Source organism: Saccostrea echinata, unplaced genomic scaffold, assembly GCF_033153115.1.
Source record: "Saccostrea echinata isolate AGI-Se365-2 ecotype Australia unplaced genomic scaffold, CSIRO_AGI_Sech_v1 ptg000025l, whole genome shotgun sequence".
Taxonomy (NCBI): domain Eukaryota; kingdom Metazoa; phylum Mollusca; class Bivalvia; order Ostreida; family Ostreidae; genus Saccostrea; species Saccostrea echinata.
Window position 1 is genome coordinate 10,794,603 of NW_026889774.1, and position 15,000 is coordinate 10,809,602.

General features: G+C 34.8%; 2 protein-coding genes across 4 annotated transcripts in view; one reads left to right on the top strand and one right to left on the bottom strand.

Moving 5' to 3' along the window:
• The window catches only part of LOC133191974 (uncharacterized), a 79,488-nt gene that overhangs the window by 56,004 nt on the left and 8,484 nt on the right, over positions 1–15,000 (bottom strand). The gene's annotated exons all lie outside the window — the stretch shown is intronic.
• The window catches only part of LOC133191971 (uncharacterized), a 38,335-nt gene that overhangs the window by 7,082 nt on the left and 16,253 nt on the right, over positions 1–15,000 (top strand). Inside the window, exon 1 of one of the 3 annotated variants that reach the window (XM_061327769.1) lies at positions 10,896–11,009. The exons of 1 other annotated variant lie outside the window; for it this stretch is intronic. The gene's annotated coding sequence lies outside the window, so the exon portion shown is untranslated. Of the gene's footprint in view, positions 1–10,895; positions 11,010–15,000 lie in introns of those variants that run through there. One more of the 3 variants, XM_061327767.1, reaches the window with a different exon arrangement.

Sequence of the window (15,000 nt, forward strand, 5' to 3'; positions counted from 1 at the left end):
AATAATGAGCATTACAAACAAGGACAATGTTGTTACCTGCTTTGTCAGCAGGGACCAGCACATACTGATCGTAAAATCTATCTAATTCTTTTTTCACTTCTGAATTATTGAATACAGAAGGATACTTGGTTCTCATTTTGCCCCTCAATCGCTTAGTGCGAGATTTTAACATAGATCTGATATATTTAATCCATTCTGACAACGTGTCATGGTCTTTTTTTCATGTCTGGCACATCGCCGGCGTTATCTTCCACAGAATCCATATTTATGAAATTATGACGTCATTGAAAAGATGGGTTCCCTTAATTTTGGCCCTTTTAAAATTATTGATTTAAGGACCTATAAACTATATTTACATCACCAGTAATAACGTGTCCAGTAGGACTATAGTTGTAAGGTGAAGAAGAACATGAACACGAAGGAGGAATATGTTTCAGATACTCGATATCTAGGCTCTGTAAAGTCCCCCCCCCCCCCACAATTCTCAATATTTTCCTAGTTTTTCCAGTGCTTCCCAAGGAAAACGCAATTTTTTGATGGTTCATGTTAGCTATAAAAAATCCGTCGACAGTTTGAGTTCAGTGATAGTGATTACATGTAAATCACAGAATTGATACAAATACTGCGGACGACTCGCGTCGATAATTCTGTGATATTCGACATATCCGTGTTCGAGATACCGAAGTTTACCTGTATATACCAACATGTGAGGTTAATAAAGATGCAGGGATTTTCCTAGACATTTCAGATCATCTGAAATTTTATACTGTTAATGTGTATCTTAGTTTTTTTATACGTTTTGCAACGTAAACCTTATAATATCCTTAAGATATTTGTATGTATAATAACTCTTTAGAGCGAATAGTATGTTCTTTATACGGTACATACAGACTTGTAAATTATTACGTTGTTCTTTTATTTTATCCCCAGTTTGAGATGTCCAAGATCCTTTAATTGTTTATTGTTTATTGATTGAATTGATTATTATTATATATTCGCCGATATATGGCTGAAATACTCGGCGTTAAACAATAATCAATCAATCAATATTTACATTTCCAAATATATTTCCTTAAAATTCTTTGCAAATTTGAAAAAGCTCATGTTCTTATGAACTGCATTGGGATGAGTAAGAAAATTTCCATTGTAACGTAACTGAAGTCAAAAATAGTGCAAACATGATGGGGAAGTGATGCATGTTTCTTAAGTCATGTGTAAACAAGACAACTTGATATTTGATTCTTATTATGCAGTTAAGCAATTTAGAAGGTGTTACTTTTGTTGTAAATCCTTGAACAAAAGGAATGTCTAACCACACGGTTCATAAAGTTGATAAATAACTATGAAAAATTGGAGTCTCCATCATATTTATCATCGATATTAACATCGGAAACTAGGTTTGGTAATCTTTAATCTGCACTACAAAAAGTTCATGATCTTCGAATTATCTTTTTTAAAGTTTTGTCCTGGATTAATTTTCTTAAAAGCACAAGAAATGTTTCTAAAATAGTTACCAAGTCCCATAAGAGGAGACAAAATTTGTTTGTTGCCCGATTATGTTCTACTCATTTTATCTTCTTGTCAGACACAGATAACATTACAACCTTATGCTTCAAGTACATCATAAACGACCAAGGTTACAGGTATACATTCTGGATAGGGAATATATCCATCTACCTGTCAGTGCATATTTGCTTTAAAGTTCCATGCACTAACTAAAAAAGATTTTTTTTCGACATTCGGAAGAATTCAAGTACAGCTGTATATAAGTGATGCATAAAAAGTTTATCTTTGGTGTTTTTCTACTATTATTATGATACCATAAACGATTATGATATAACGTCACTGATTGAATATTCTTTATGTTTTCTTATTATATTTCACCATATATCCCTTTTTTATAGATTAATTGGTTGTTTGAAGCTTTACAGCGTGTTGGCAATGTTAATATTACAGCCATTTTACGGCAGTATTAGTCTTATTTAAGGTTGTATGTGTATTTGATTGGCATCCAGTTTATGCCCAGTATATATGTACTAAGTTTATTTGGTTGTTTTATGATAAAATAAACTCTGTTGACAAATTTGGTGTTATGGAATGCAATGCACAATATGGTATTGGTTTGTAGATTTTGAAAGCTACAAAGCTTAGTTAAAGTGACATTTTTCACAGAAGTCAATGATTGATTGATTATGTGTTGCTTTAAGTCCCGAATTTTTCACTCATATAGAGACGTCACCATATACCCGGTGAAGGGCTTCAAATTTAGACCTTTACTCGGCACTCAGGGCTATTGGACAGTGAAGAATCTTTATTGTGCCAACGCCTACCGTGAAACGGGGCCTTGGTTTTTAAGGTCTCATCCGAAAGACCCGCAACTTTCACTCCAAAGTGTCGAGTGCTTGTCGAAGAAATAGTTGCTACCTAATTTTTATCGACTTAGGTTAGTTGCGGCCGTGATTCGCACACGACCTTCCGATCACGGAGCGAGCAATCTACCGACTGAGCTACGGTGACACAGAAGTCAATGAAATGTCTTCAAACGTATCGACGTTGATAACTACACAACTTAATTCAATGAGTCAGTGGATCACTTCATTCACGGCAATGCTTTATCTATGCTATTCTGTATACATCAATGGATGACTGTGTTATTGACTAATAATACGCTGTATTTTAACGGTTCTATATACTTTTCTGCACACTACAAAAGATAGCTGTGTTCATCGTGTGCTCCTAGGGCTCTAATATTCTGCGCTTGTCTATACATGGCTGCGTATGGCGTTTTTTTTTTTTAGAGCGCTACTATTTCATACCTGTTTTTTTTTTTTTTTTTTACTATTTTTAACGCAAATCTGCGTTCACGACAATGCTTAAACGATATTACTATTCTGCACTGTCGATGAAATGATTGATGGTTACGTTTACGGTGGTGCTGTAACGGTTATACTGTTTATTACACATCAATGAAAGGGTGGGTTCACGACAGTGCTATAACAGGTCTTATATTTATAAAGCGTCAATGGATCATTGCTTAAACGGCTCTACTATTCTGCCCACCTCTATGGAATGTTAGATGGCTGCCTTCATGGCGGTGCTTTCAAGGCTATATTATTCTTTACACGTCCATGGATGTCTGCGTTCACGGCGATGCCATTCTTTAAATGACGATGGATTGTTGCGTTAAAGGGTAACGCGATGATATCACGGCTCTGCTTTAATTGTCGATGAATGGATGAGTTAAAAGGTATACTTGAACGGCTCTAATATTCTGCATACGTCATTGGATTGTGTGTTTATGATGCCATTTCAAACGCAATACCATTCTTACACGTCAAAACATGGCTGTATTTATTGTAATGCTTTTAGGGCTTCAATTTCCTCCGCACGTCTATGGATGATTGCGTTCATGGCGCGGAGCTTTCAGCGGCTCTTCTATACTCGACATTTCAATGGATAACTGCATTCACGGCGATACTTATACGTCTACTATTCTTTACACCTCAATGGAATGATAAATGACTGCGTTCACTGCAGTGCTTTAATGGCTATATTATTCTTTACGCGTCAATGCATGTCTGCGTCCACGGCGATGCATTCACGGCTCTGCTATTCTTTAATTATCCATGGATTGCTGCGTTTAATGGTATACTTAAACGGCTGTACTATTCTGAACACGTCTATAGATGGCTACGTTCACAACGATAGTTTAATTCCAATTCCATTCTTTACAGGTCAAAAATGTTTACGTTCATTGCAATGCACTAACTGTCTTGCTATTCTGCTCATCTCAATGGATGTTTGTATTCACAGAATACTTCTATAGCTCGACCAGTTATTCCGTCCGACAGAGGATGGCTGCGTTCATGGCGATACTTAAACGACTCTAGTATTCTTTTTACGTCAATGAATGTCTGCGTTTATTTCGGTGTCTGACGGCTCTTCTCAATTTTACATGCCAATAAATGACTACGTTCACAGGGAAGTCTAACGGCTTTACTATTATGAAAACGATAAATGGATGGCTGCAAGCACGGCGAAACTTTAACTGTTTTCTACTTTTACACATCAATGCTTGGTTCTGCACATGACGATCCTTTAACAGCAACTTTGCACATCTTAATAGATGGCTTTGTACAAGGAGATGTTTTTAGGGTGATTCCATTATATATACGCCAATAGATGTTTACAATAGGGATGTCAATTTTGTCAATAATTCATATTCGAATATTCAATGAAAGTATTCTAATATATTCGAATATTCGATAAATAAATAAAATCTGGTTTATTTTAAACGTACATTATCATCATACTCTCATGGCAGGTTTTTTGCGTCGGTATATGGAAATAAAATTGAGGTAGACTTTAATTTGTAGTTATACAATAAGGAATCTACATTTGATATTTGTCAGTGTTTAAAAGAAATAATTGATTTAAGTATATACAACCGAAATATAATTTTAACAAATGATATCTATACAAGCTAAAACTGACGAACCAGTCGTCTAACCTGGGGCAAGATTGTCGTTTACTCTTTCGACTTAAATACACGCAATTAATTACAATTATCTGCTTAATAAGATATGTAATATAATCTTTGATACAATGTTTTGAAAATATAAACAAACAATTCCATAGACATTTTTCCTAGGTCATTAATTTCTCGATAATGATTTTAAAATTCAGAAATATATTCAACCAAAGATAATCAAGTAATTGATGCATTATTCTGAAATTGAGCCCTTTACCATATTACAGGCCGATTCTATCAAAGATGTAATTCAATGATCATGCAATAAAATTTATTTTCATAAGTACACTCTTCATGTGTCTCTTAGACATTCAAGAAGGGTTACATTTCGTTGTCCTCGATTCTAGATCTGATCATATTAAACTATTGAAAGTACTTTTTGTATTATACCTCAATAATCTTGTGTGTTTCCTTTATACCTTACTTAGAATGAAATAATTTAGAAGATCTATAAGAATTTAAGAAATCTGAAAAACACCGAATATTCGAATCTTAAATTCATATTCGAATATTAACTCATCGAATGAATATTCGAATGTTCGAATATTCATTGACATCCCTAGTTTACGATCATGGAGATGCTATGACACTTCTGCTGACTAAATACCTCAATTGTTTCACTACTCTACTTTTCTTAACACGTCAATTGACGTCGATGGATAGCTTTGTACTCGCCGAGGGTTAACTATTCTAATATTCTGTACACGTCAGGATTGGCTGTGTTAACGGCGTTGGTTTTATGGCTACACTATTCTGTACACATTAATGGTTGAATAGATGATGTTGATGGCAATGCTTTCAAGGCTATGCCATTTTTTACATGTCAACGTCGATGGAAAGCTGTGTTTTTTGGCCATACATTTTTCATCTTCATGTCATAGAGCTCTTTTCGTCTGCAAATGTCATTGGATAGTTGCATTTTCAGGAGGCGCTTTATCTGCTCTACTATTCCGTCAATGAAAGGCTGCATTAGTTGTGGATTCACCATTCTTTACACGTCAATAGATGCATGCGTTAAAAGCAATGCTCCGACGGATCTACTATAACTGTGTCTGTGTTTATGGCTATGTCTTACGACTCTTTTATTCTTTAGACTTAAACACGGCAACGCCCTAAACGGCTTTGCTATTCTGCAAACGTCAATGGATGTCAATGTTCACGTTGATGCCTTGATGGCCGTAGTTTTTTTTTTTTGGGGGGGGGGGGGCATATGGCAATGATGTTTCTTACACGGATATGCTGTGCTGCAAATGTGAATGGATGGTTGCGGTCAGAGCGATGCTTAAATGTGTACTAGTCGCCCGCGTGGTTAGAGCGTCTGCTCTAGAGTCGCGGAGTAAGGAGTTGATCCTTACGTCGCGGGTTCGAATCCCACTGCGGGACGTGGAGACCGGTCCTTCGGATGAGAGCGTATAAACCGAAGTCCCGTGTCGCTGTAGATGCTGGCACGCAAAAGATCCCTCAATGCTCAATGGCCCTGAGTGCTGAGTATAGGTCAAAATTTGTAGCCTTCCACCAGCAAGTGGTGGCGTCTCCATATGAGTGACAAATTCTCCAGTGGGACGTTAAACAACAAACAACAACAAAAATTAAATGTGTACTATTTTGCACCCGTCAACAGATGACTGCATTCACGGTGAGGAGTACGTTTATTTATTCGTCAATAGTATTCATAGTGGTGTTTGAAAGGCTCTGCTCTTATGCACACCTCAGTTGTTGGCTGTATTCACGACAACACTTTAAGACTGTAATACTTTTTAGAGTCAGTTATGTCCACCTCAATAGATGTCTACGTTTACGGCGATGCTTTTCTTTATAGATCAAAGATGGCTGCGTTCATGGCAATACTTATATGACTTCACTGTATTTAACACGTCAATGGAGATGGCGATGCTTTCATGGATCTGCTATATTTGCAAAAATCAATAGGTGGATAAGTTTAAGTGTATTGTCAATCACAAATCTCAATTGCCAAAGGATGGTTGCGTTCGCATCGATGCTTCATCGACCATCTCATTCTTTAAACATACAAGGATGGCTGCGTTGAAGGCGATGCGTGAACATCTCTGTTATACTTAACACGTCTGCTATTTTGCATACCTCAATGGTCGTGTTCGTTCATTGCAAGGTTTTCACTGCTCTACCATTCTTTACATTTGATTGCTTTAATAGATGGTTTTGTTCACGCCGATGTCTATTGGTAGTATTACTCTGTACATATTAGAATACTGTGCATGGGTGCTGTCTTCACGACGATGCTTTAACAGTTTAATGGCCATACTGTTTTTTTCACACGACGTGGAGACCGGTCCTTTGGATAAGACTATATAAAAGAGGTCCTGTGTCGCAGTAGGTGCTGGCACGAAAAACTGCTCAAGGCCGTTAGTGCTGAGTACAGGTCTATAGAGCTAGGTTCACTAACTCCTAAAATGGCCCTGTCGATATACCAATTAACTGACCAATTGCCAATGCCTCATTTCAAGCATCAATAAAGAGTGATGTAGTGCTTTCATTTCCTATAAAAAAAAAATTGCAGCCCTCCACCGGCAAGTGGTGGCGTCTCAATATGAGTGAAAAATTTTCGAAGGGGCCTTAATCAACCAAACAAACAAACACATTCTTTACACATAAATGGATTGCTGTGTTCCCGGCAATGTCTGACGTTTTTGTTCTTTTCAAACATTAATGGATGACTGCGTTCACGGTGGTGCTTTTCGGTTACTAGTATACTTTTTTATGCGTTAATATTTGGCTTTGTTTATCTTGATGTCTTATGGTTCTCCTTGTCTGCAAACGTCAATGGAAGGATGCAAATGTGGTGATGTTTATGGTCTATGGATGGCTGTGTTAGTTGTGCTGCTTTCATGGACTTACTACTCTTAACATGTTATCAGATGTCTGAGTTCATTGCAAAGTTTTCACGACTTTGCCATTTTTTTTTTTTACATTCAATTGAATTCAATTCAATGGTTTGCTTTGTTCACGCCGATGTCTATTGGGAGAATTATTCTGCACACGTCAATGGTTAAGTGTGTTCACGGCGATACTTTACTGGCCATACTTTGTTTTAAACATTAATGGATGACTGTTTACCTGACGATTCTCTCAAGCCTCTTCCAATGAATGGCCTTATTTAAGGCGTTGGATTTGGGCTTTTTTATTTTTATACATCTGTGGATGGCTTCGTTCATTGATGCCAACGTTTTGATTATTCTGCACACCTCAATAAATGCAGTGTTTACGTCGATGGTCAACAGATTTACAATTCTTTACACTTTAAGAATGGCTATGTTCATGGTTTCTTTTCAAGGATCTACTATTCTGAACACGTCAATGGTCATTCGGATTTTATATCAATGTCGTACAGTTCTACTATCCTGCATACGTTAATGGATGGCTGTGTTCACGTCAGTGCCACTGTGTTGACGACGGTGCTTAACCACTGTTCAACAGCTACAATATTTTTACACGTCAATAGATGGCTGTGTTCACAGTGATGCTTTTTGGCTATACTTTTTTTACACGTTAATAGACGGCTTTGTTTAGTTGCTCACGGCTCTACTCGTCTGCGCATGTCAAAGGAAAGTTGCATTTGATGCTCTGCTATACCTTACACGTCAAAGGATCGTTGCATTAGTTGCGATGCTTTCGCAGACTTACCATTCTTAACATGTCAATGGATGTCTGAGTTCATTGCTATGTCTAACGACTCCTCTATACAATTAAATGGATAGCTATATATGTACACGGTGGATCTTTAGCTCTGATAGCTATTCTGCACACGCCATTAGATGTCCTTTGACACGGTGATGCTTTAACAGCTCTGCTATTCTGCAAACGTCAGTATATTTCTGACTAAAGTTCACGTTGATACTTTAATAGCTTTACTGATAGTTTGTTTGCACAAGACAGTGGATGGCTTCGTACACGGTGGCTCTTCTATACTGCATACGTCAATGAAAGGCTGTGTTCACGGCAATGCTTTAATGGCTCTGCTTTATTGCACTCTTCAATTGATGATTGGATTCAATTCAATGTATAAGGTCTTCTATTTTTCACACGTCAATTGACGGATGCGTTCACGGCTATGCTATCCTGCACACAACGTTATCATATTTTATCTTGCTGTGACATGATAAACATACAAATTAATGTTTTGGAAAAGAAATTGACTTGACCAATTAAATTCAAATTATATTGATTGTATGTTGTTTTATGTCCCATTCGAGAATTTCTCACTCATATAGAGACGTCACCATATACCCGGTGAAGGGCTTCAAATTTAGACCTTTACTCGGCACTCAGGGCCATTGAGCAGTGAGGGATCTTTATCGTGCCAACGCCATTCTAAACCATTTTCCTTTCTGAATAGCTATTTCGTTTAGACTGCAAGATATTTCATAGCCATGTATAAGTTCTTTGTGTTGTTGTCCATGAATTTATTGCTTATCCTACTTTACAAAGAAAAAGATATCTATTTCCCTAATAAGATTAAACCTGTATAACTACATCAAAAAGATTTACTTCGTCTATATAAATAAAATGATCTAATCGATTCATTTTGCAGTATCTTCGAAACAAAGCACTTTTGTTTGAAATAATTCCTATATTCTTATAATAACACGTTATTTGAAAGCAAAGGATTTTTTTTTAACAGAAACAAGGTTCTGTGGTTTTTTAAGTTTGAAAAGGACAAAGCTACAAGTAGAAGACTAAACCTGGAGATCGAACATAAACTTAAGAGTGCCATTATCATTTTCAAGACATATTTCAAGCCAGCGTGATTGCCAATCTCTTCTGCTACTTATTTTCAAGGACATAATGTATATTTCTTCTCCGATTTTAGTATCTTTTCAAGGTTATTACCTTTAAAATCATATGGATGCTCTTATCATTATTAGTTTTTGTCGTACGGTCTCGGGGTGTTGTCGTCTCTTAGTAAAGAGGGTTCAAAAGTTATCCAAGTTTCCCCCAGCTCAACAGCAAACGGAGAGCTTAATGCTTGGATTTATCGAACTTTGTAATTTTGAGAACAGTATTTTTTGATGAGTCCTAGAAAAAAAAAAGAAAGATAAGGAAATAAGTTTTTCTGAAATATTATTTACGATCTTCATTTCTCATTGACACTGGATTTGGCATTACAGTTTGGTTGTAGTGAAGAAGAAACCTGCAAAATCATTAAGAATTGGAAGTTCTTTAAAGTATTACCGAAGCATATTTCTAAAGTACATTCCAACTATTCACTCATTTCAATCCATTATGTATTACTGGGGTCAATTTTCCCTTTCCGCTTAAAGTTGTGCCATCTAACTTTAATGTTACCTGTCGTTGATTGTAGTTCATGAAGTGTGAACCTTGAATCTTGAAGAGAAATTACATCATGTGTAAATATTAATTTTTTGTATGTTCAACCCTCTTTCAAAACCGCAAATCATTTCATCTCCTTCTTTGTTAATGATATACATTTGAGGTGATGACATATCTAATGCATACTTATAAAAGACAGATTGCAATTTCTGCCACTGACCGAGTTACACAAATTATGGACAAAATAATTGCAAATGAGATTAATTAAGCACTCATTTCTCAAAGAAATATGTCTGAATAACAAATTTCAGTTTTGTGGTTTTACTCTACCTTTTGCTTTGAAATTTAAAGGGCCATAATTTCAATTAACAATTTTCTGTCAGAAAGGGGTTGTAGTGGTCCCCTGTGTAACACTGCGTATAAAGCCTAAATTTTTTTTTTGCATGCCAAGTACAATATCTTGTACTTAATATCCCCGTTTGCTCAGTCAATACCTATTTATATTAAGTCAATACCCAATACCGTCAGGTTAATCTAGCTTTATCAACTATTCCCACTGGTTCTTACGAGAGATCATTTATTAATGCCCTGATTGAAACTCCCTTGTGTGTCCAAACTTGTCTCATACTTTTAAAAGAGGAAACGTCAATTTCAAATAATGAATTTCAAATGAAATTAAAATCTAGTGGACTTAATGATTTAAAGTTTTGTTTCGCACAATGTGTGCAGTATTCGATATACCCAAGTAGACAACGGTTAAAGTGCAGTGTAATTGAATATCTCGATGAGTAACCCCAGAGGGGGTTTACAGATATACTTGGTCGCTATACACCTCACTGACAATATTCAAAAACAGATAATTGAATACCTTAACAGTGTCTAATTTAAAAGTCTACGAGACTTTTCTGGCGTATGCATCGCTCCGTTACAATATAAATATATGTTTGAACCTGTTGTGATGTTATCCCATATAGCAATTCACAAAATTTGATCTTTTTTCTCTTCTCTTTTGCTCCAAGTCCAAATGTTCTGCATACAAATGCTTTACCAACTGGAGATTTAATAGAAAGACGGAAAAGGGCTGTGATGGCTTAACCTTGTGAGGTGTATATATGCAAGAAGTCATAACTTCCGCTGCTCCTCTGTAGTTGAACCGATTTTCAAGCTAGAGGTAGGACTGTTTATTTATCAATTCAGGGTACTTTGATCACGGGTTGACTATTTTTCACATAACAAATTACTATATACTTTTATACTTCTATATAAGAGAAATTAAATTGGGTCGACGAAATCAGTTGAGTTTTTTCCTAGGTAGATAATATAATGTTTCGATCCACCTCGCTTCCTGTCCTTCCGCATCATTTTGTATAACAACCATCTCAATGAGACGTGGGTTCGAATCCCACCGCAGCCACCAATTTTTTTTTTTTTTTTTTTTTTTTTTTTTTTTTTTTTTGGTTACATGTTTTGTGGGTTAAAATATCCTGCAGCCTTGGAGAGAGAGAGCGGGATAATTTTCTCAACGTTACCTATACCTATAATTGATTGGTATATATAACAAGAATTATGTGCAACTATATACAGTGCAATGATTTTCACATCATTCCTTAAACGAGGTATATAAGCCGTCCCTGTGTCTTAGTTATTCAAGGTCTGAAACAATGTGTCTTGGCTTCCAAAGTTCCCAGCCTTGATATATCAGAGCAATGTTTCGAAACACTTGTCGTTAATTTTGATTAAATATGGTTTGGAAACTAATGTACCTCAAATGGTATGTCTGCAGTTTTTTGAGACTTGCAAATGAGGTACACTAAATTCCTTACCTTTTTCCAATCTCTGTTTTCATCTAATTGATTCTGGTAGCAGGGTTCGTTTTTATTTATATATAGTATCTCCCAAAGACGCTAAATCATCGCTTTTGTCTTAGTTAGTAAAACGTTTGAAGTATCACAGCTAGCACAATAGAATAGCTACCATAATAGAATATCTAGCACCACAGAGAACATCTGATTATAAACGTATTTGCATATTGTCAATTTGATCAAGGGAATTTCTACTATACAATGTTAATTTGTTCTTATAAACTATATAACGAATAAAATGCTTTTAAAATTTCAGATTTAACTTATTTTTATAGACGAATAAAGATGCAATTTGCTTTTCAAGAAAATGTGTCTACTAGTAAATTGAATGAGTGACAAATGGGGTTAAAATTGTCTCTCTCTTCATCGACTATTAACCGACTATTTTTATGATTATTATTTATTTCAAAGGTATTTAAAATTATGGAGTAAATATAACAAATAAATGAATTGGGCAACTACCCATGAAATTCCTTCTGTAAGACATGTACACATATGTTTTACTGATACTATAAAGGGATATTTGTCGGGTTTTTTTAATTTCCTGAAATTGTTTTTGCAGTCTTTAATGACTCAATTTTTAGAGTTAGGAGAATGCATAATAGGTAGGTATCAATTACTTTTTAATACAGTGTACGACACATGACGCATTGTACTGAGATGTCCGTAAAAAAATCATTTAAGGACACGAGGAGTAATATAAGAAGTACAAAGTCCTCATTTTTCCAAATGGATTCAATTCTCATTCAGCTTAATACTTGCATTCATTGCTTTGTGACATCTTTTTTTGCCCGATGTTTCACAAAAACAAATTATTCCAAATTCAACTTTTTTTACATGTCTACGGATTTTAAAACCGAAAATTTGCATTTAAAATTCGATCCCTTTTAAACTGAAACGTATCCCTTTTCTTTGAAGGTACCATAAAAAATGTTTAGCGAAAACGTTGAATGGTTTATAACCTTTTAGAACTTTGGCGACATTTGAAATTTGAATTCTCTCTCTTTCTCTCTCTGCATCAAGATGGTGTTAATCGGGATATATTGTGGAAAGATTATTGTAAAATGAACTTTCAAGATAGCTTGATTTACGAAGTCATACGTGTGCTTTTTTGAAATTTCGTGAATTAAAACGAAATGTGTTGACAAAAACCAATCAAATTCTATCATCTTTATAAACTGAACAGGATATAGCTATTAAAATAAAAAAAAATAATGATGGAAATCCGGAAAGTTTTATTTAATTTTAACTTAGAAGCATTTAATGCGTGACTGAATTAATCCATTTCAAAAGCTGCGGTTGTTGATAAAGAACCGGTGACCTGTGAAATATTATGTCTCTGATACAAAAGTATAACTCTTCTCGAATTAGAAGACGAACATTTTTTATTTAAGAAATGAATTTTAAGGTTCTTGAAGAGCTGAAATGATACTTATTTCATTAAGCGCTTAGTGAAAAGTATCCCTGGGTAAAAAGTATCAGGCCATACCCCCGTGAACTTTTAAAATTAATATACATCATTGTTATACTTATTCCACTATTCATTTTTATTCAAACACATAGAAATAAGCAAACTTTCTGTTTACTTCTTCAATATACATATTGCTTAAAGTAGTGCCGATTGCATGCAATATTATTCCTCATCCGTTATATATTAGTGGTTCATAAGGACATAAATTTTTATACACTGGTAATTTTAAAAATATTTGTCAACAGGGACTTTGTAACTCTTCAAATTTAAATTTTATATGTAATAGAAAAGCATTTGTTCTTAGTTTTTAAATCATATTGGGAAAATGAAATACTATTTCCTTGAAATGTAATTTGATAACAACATTGTTCTATTGTGATTTTTTAAAGACGGCAAAATACATATCGACCGTTTTGCTGGGAATTGATTTATGCTTAACTCTATCGAACAATGTAAAATTGAAATTATATGATGTATTGTCCTCCAACAAATATTTACTTGTTTCTCTGTTCGTTAAGTGTGCACCTGCGAAAATGGACCCCCCACTTTGTAAATCTCATTTGAGGAAATCAACACGAAGCACTCTTTCGTAAGCGGAAAGTTACAATAGCGTAATTTGTTTTCAAAACATGTTTGAAAATAAGATCAGACCTTTCTTTTGTCAAGATTAATTGGAAATGTGCAATCCGTCTGTTCTATCAAATTATTTTGGTAGGCTTAATCGTTTAAACAAAATGCTACGTATGTATTGGTTTTTGAAATTTTCAAGTGGGGTTTTTCAACGTTTTGGAATTAACCCGGATTGCTCTGTTGAGAGGAAATGATTTCTCTGTGTGTTTCTTGCTCATTATATTTGTTTGTACACTTTTTCTGTTTGTTGTTGTTTAAGTATTGCCAACACAGAGCGGCACCATCTTAAACTATATACACGTATATGTTCTCACAATTGTGTAAAGGAGGTTTTGGCAAGATAAGGACGTTTACCATTTCACGACAGTGCATCAACCTATGCAAGATACTCTTTTAGAAAACAGCAAAGAACTGCGAACGATAGTATTGTTCTACCGCCTACCTCCAAGTTAATTTTCAAAAATTAACATATTTGAATGATTTTTTCATATCTATATAGATATTTATATATAAATTTTTACAAAACATAACTTATTTGGGAAAACAATGAGAGATAACTCTATAATTTTGGTAAAACTGATTTTTCACAATAGAAATCAATAGAAAACGGAAAATATTTTCAAAAATCCCCCCATGAAACAAAAATTCCTTTTTACAGATAGTATAAATTTTTATTTAGCAAATGCATGACAATGCTTTTGTTGTTATATAAGGAGCGAAGGGGATGGGGACATACGCTTATATTTTGAATTATGAGTGTTTAAAATGTAGGTGGGAATCGGGAGTCAGCGTTCGCAGTTCTTACATTATTCCGTACCAGTCCTCAAATACATGTTTAGGGAAATACGAGCTATGTATATTGCATTTTCGATTTTTTTAAAATATTATTACAATTCCATTATTGCTCTTTGTGATAACTTATTTTTGTTTATTTATTTATTTTTGTTTGTTTATTCTGTTTTGTTTTGTTTCTTTAAATAGGTTTTCTGTTTCTTTTTTTTTTAAATTAAACTATAATATTTCAATTAGATCAAAGAAATATAACTTACAGGGTTTTTTTTTCTCTCACATTTTTGGTTTGTTTGGAAATGGTTATCTTAACCTGTCTACAAATTATGTAAGCGCACATTACTTCATTCTGCCCCTATAACAACTGTATGTACACATACATAACTGCGACAGAATAGGCTCAGGAGGGC